The sequence below is a fragment of the Nansenia antarctica genome (assembly GCF_963989245.1).
Source record: "Nansenia antarctica genome assembly, chromosome: 19".
NCBI classification, from domain to species: domain Eukaryota; kingdom Metazoa; phylum Chordata; class Actinopteri; order Argentiniformes; family Microstomatidae; genus Nansenia; species Nansenia antarctica.
Genome location: NC_137692.1, coordinates 23,813,994 through 23,818,993, shown reverse-complemented (window position 1 = coordinate 23,818,993; position 5,000 = coordinate 23,813,994). Strand labels below are relative to the sequence as shown.

Sequence of the window (5,000 nt, the reverse complement as noted above, 5' to 3'; positions counted from 1 at the left end):
CTTTTATAGTGCTGCTTTCCTGCTCCCTATGCCCCTCCGCCTCCCAGCCCCCCCCCCCCCTCCCCTCACCGTGGCTGTGCCGAGCACCAACACCCCCCCTCTACCCCCCCTCTACCTACCCTCCTCAAAGCCATCATGCTGTCACTTTTTCCAAATCCTGTGGAGAAAATAAAGTAGCTAGGACTCCGAGCTAGGGGGCTAAGGGGACTGAGGGGGGGGGGGGCGGGGGGGGCGGGGAGGGAGGTAGGGGCCTACTACTCTGGCCGCCTACTCTCTCATTCTTCCTCTCTCTCTCTCTCTCTCTCTGTTCTCCTACCCCTAGTTTCTTCTTACCCTCTCTTACGCTTTTTCCCCCCCATCCTCATTCCCTCTCCCCCCCTCCCTCGCTCTCTCTCACCCCGCCCCCCCCTCCCTCCCCCTCTCTCCCCTGTTCAGTTTCCCAGGGCAGGACAGGGAGGGTGGGTGGGTGAGTCTGCGAGCCTGACTCACTGCTGCTTAACCACAAACAATGCCTGTTATCTCCGTGACCTTTCCCTGACCTTAACGATGCCCTCTCGTTGCTTCAAGGTTGAATGAGATGCAGTATTATGATGTATTAACAATCTAGCTGAAACGCTGACGGGTTGAACTGTTGACCGATTAGCTAAGATAAGCATCATCCAACCTGCTTTGCCAACGGTGGCCTGGATGTAGGACATTCACAATGCATAAGAGCAGTGTTTGAGTCTACAGGAACTCGTGAGGTTAGAATTATAAGGTTCTATATGAGTTTTTTTACATAATCTGATCCATTAGGTGTTTATTAATGCCTGTGTGGTGTTATTTTTAAAATGTAGAATTTTTTTGTTAGTAATTCATAAAATACAAAGGTTCCATCTCACAAAACATAATGGAATGGAAAACCTTTGACGCTCAATATCTCTGAACTGCCCTAAACGGAGATAGGACCTTATCATTCTAAGCTCACGAACGGTGAAGTCCTTCTAGAAATATCTAAACCAAATTATTTTAAACATTCTCTCACGTAAAAAAAACACTGTTTGAATATTAAACGCTGAAAAAAAGAGAAAGCAAAAGGGGTTGTTTTGTGTAAGCGAGGAAAAGCGATTATTCAGGGGTTTCTAAACTTCTGTTTTTAGTGTAACTACAAAACAAATAGGCATGTAGCCGCTCCTGCTGAGAGAATGGTTAGCCACTCAGGAGTTTTGCCCTTTTCAAACATTTTTCCACTATGAATCAGCTGTCTGGCTACCCTCTCCTCTCCTCGCTCAAAACCATCTTGTTGTGTTAAAGGGAGCAATAAGGAGAGGGAGGGAGAGAAAAAGAAAGAAAGAGAGGGGGGGGGAGAAGGAGAGAGAGACAGAGAGAGGGGAGGGGAGAGACAGAGAGAGATAGAGAGAGAGAGAGAGAGAGAGAGAGAAATCTAACAGAAATGATTGACTGTATAAAAACAAACTGTAATATTACCTCAGCCATAAAGAAACCCCAAAGCCACCGAAGAACTGAAAGTAAGTAGGGCTGTCGGGTTTGAGACGGCCACAAGCGAAGCCGCAAATCAAGGAAGCTAAACGGCCAGTCAGTCGTGTGAATGAGCAACAATGCACAATAACCGATGTGGTCATCAGGGTTCTGGTCATCACACCCAGTCATTACACAACAACAGAGCAGGACACCCGTCATTGTTCCGCTGACCAGCTGAGGGATGAGACTGGAGGAACGTCACCACTCTCAAACACACAGACACACAGAGCTGTGGATGCAACCATGACCATCATCCACCAGATCAAAGTGATCTGAGCTTCAAAACAGAACAGTTAAAAACTATTCAGTGTGGGGTTGTGTGACGCTTTGGTGGCGTAGTGGGTTAAGCGACGACCACGTAACTGCGTAAGGGTTCCCGGTTCCCAGGCAGCTGTGTGTGTGTGTGTGTGTGTGTGTGTGTGTAGCTGTGTGTGTGTGTGTGTGTGTGTGTGTGTGTGTGTGTGCAGCTATGTGTAGCTGTGTGTGTGAGTGTGCGTGTGTGTGCAGCTATGTGTAGCTGTGTGTGAGTGTGTGTGTGTGTGTGTGTGTGTGTGTGTGTGTGTGTGTGTGTGTGCTAGGCGGAGGGTATGTCACCTCTGAAGGCCAGTGTTATGGCTGCAATGTCCAGACAGGACTAACAAGTTCCAACACTCGACACCCGAGGTGCCCTGGATACTCTCACTACTCTGGCAACAAACTCATCCTTGTCTTTGTGTAGAAGTGAACTCTGGCAGTAAGTGACAGGATGTGTCTGAGAGGACCTGTGTGTCTTCTGTTAACTCAGTCTCTCTATCTCTGTCTGTGTCTGACAGACCCATTCAACCCTGTCCTGCAGTGTGTCACTTAAATAAACAGTATATCCTCTATTTAGATGGTATCATCGGCTACTGACAGAGAGAGAGAGAGAGAGGGGGGGGGGGGGCAGAGAGAGAGACAGACAGAGAGAGAGAAAGAGAAAGACTGAGAAAGGTGGAGAGACAGACAGAGAGAGAGAGAAAGAGTGAGAGAGGTGGAGAGAGAGAGGCAGACAGACAGAAGGAGAGGGAGAGAGAGAGAGAGGCAGAGAGAGAGGGGGGGAAAGGCAGAGCGAGAGAGAGAGACAGACAGACAGAGAGAGAGATTGTGAGAGAGACAGAGAGAGAAAGAGAGAGAGAGGGGGGAGAGAGGCAGAGAGAGAGGCAGAGAGAGAGGAGAGGCAGAGAGAGAGAGATAGAGAGAAGGGGGAGAGAGGCAGAGAGAGAGAGAGAGGCAGAGAGGCAGAGAGAGAGGAGAGAGAGAGAGAGAGAAGAGAGAGACGGCAAACAAGAGTGTTGTAATAGGCCTCATACTGCATAATGAGTATAGGAAGTCGCCATGCTTTGATCTGATAGACTTGCATTCTTTCCACTACGCACCCTAAATGGTAAATGGACTGCACTTATATAGCGCCTTTTTTGCTGCTCCAAAGCTGCTCCAAAGTGCTTTACAACGGCCTCTCATTCACACATTCACACACCAATGGCGGCAAGCTACCATGCAAGGCGCCGGCCCGCTCACTGGGAGCAATTTTGGGGTTCGGTGTCTTGCCCAAGGACACTTCGACATGTGGCCAGCTGGGGCTCGAACCGCCGATCTGCCAACCTTGTGATCATTAGACGGCGACTCTACCTCCTGAGACACAGCCGCCCTAACCCTACAAGGTGCACCACTGCTGCTCCTGTACCCAGACAGACAGACAGACAGACAGACAGACAGACAGACAGACAGACAGACAGACAGACACACAGACAGACAGACAGACAGACAGACAGACAGACAGACAGACAGACAGACAGACAGACAGACGGACAGACAGACGGACAGACAGACACACAGACAGACGGCCTGCTGAGACACCTGCCTTTAGAGGCAGCATACCCTCGCCTAGCACAGCCACACACTCACACACACACACACACACACACACACACTCATCCTCTCTCACACACTCACTCACTCACACACACACACACACACACACACACTCACACACACACACACACTCATCCTCTCTCACACACACACACAGAGCTACACACACACACACACACACACACACTCACTCACACTCACACACACACACAGTCAGGGACAGCTGGTTTGAGCAGAGAGTTGTCTGTAGTCAGGGGCTAACCCACACCCTACGGGTGTTCTCCAGTGTGTAGTCAGGTGCCAGGCACCTTGCTGTGCCGTGTCTCCCCAGCGAGCCAGATAGAACCGCTCACTGATACAATACAAGGTGATTTTCCCATGGGACGGTCTACACGCTGAGTACACATGGGGCCAGACTATATGCTGAGTTCACCTGCATAACGATTAGGCCGCCTGTAACAACTCCAAATGTTGCTGTACAATTAATTGTCTCAGAAATAATTGCGATTAACAATTTACTTGTTTCACTGTTATGTGACCCAGATTATGTAATAACACAGCAACCTATGAAGCAAACCACGCCTCTTTATTATCATAAAACGTATTGTTGAACACAAAATTCTCAATTCTAAAATGTATCCTCATCAATAGAAAAGGTACCCGCGGTGGCGTAGCGGTCTAAGCACTAGCCACTAGTGCAAGCTGCCCACCGGGGACTGGGATCGAATCCCGGTCTCGCCAGACCCGGATATGGCCGCAGCACACAGGGAGCGGCATATTGAGTGGCCGCTCCAGAGGGCGGTATAGGAGTATTTCCGGACAAGGATCCGTCGCGCAACACCGCCCCCTGGGTGCCGGAATAACAGTGCTGGGCTCGAGGAGCCAGTCAGCTAGTCTGCCTGGCGATCTCCTCTGGGACTGCCGGCCACGGGGTCGTGCGGCGGATCCTACGCAATAGGCAGGGGATAATTGGATGCTAGGTTGGGTTCAATTGGATACCAAATTGGGTGAAAAAGGGATAAAATCTGAAAAACAAATTTTAAAAAAAAAGAAAAGAAAAGGTACTGTGTGTCGTGTAGTTGTGTGTTTCTAGCGTGTTCATGTTCTATCAGCATGTTGTGATGTGCTTAGCAGAGCAGCTGTCTAGCTAACGCCACGTTCTTTGTTGTTAGCCAGCTAGCTAGCTAGCGTGTTGGAGCACAGTCAAGATTCCCATTAGACAACTAAATTGCTATTAGACAATTATTTGTTACATAATTGTTACACAGCCTAATAACGAGTTCACCTGGATTCACAAATGTAGCTTGAGCCAAGCCCTGCAGGCTTATATAGGGAGCGCAGGCTAACGCTAACCCAGAGGAAAATCAGATGGTTGTGTGAGAGTCTATTCTCTATAGAAGATGGAGGGATGACAGGGATAGGAAGATATGTACAGGGTGGGACAGGAGGAGTGACACACACACACACACACACACTCACACACACACGGTTCATCCTCATCACCACTCTCACTCTCAGTGCCAAATAATCCAGTTCAGCCACATAACATCAGTCAGCTATTGCTTCACTCTGAGGTGATGGGGTAAACA

General features: G+C 49.3%; 1 protein-coding gene across 2 annotated transcripts in view; it reads right to left on the bottom strand.

The window, feature by feature from the left end:
* LOC308174175 (unconventional myosin-Ic-like) overlaps window positions 1-5,000 on the bottom strand; it is a 57,269-nt gene that overhangs the window by 30,404 nt on the left and 21,865 nt on the right. The window lies entirely within an intron of this gene.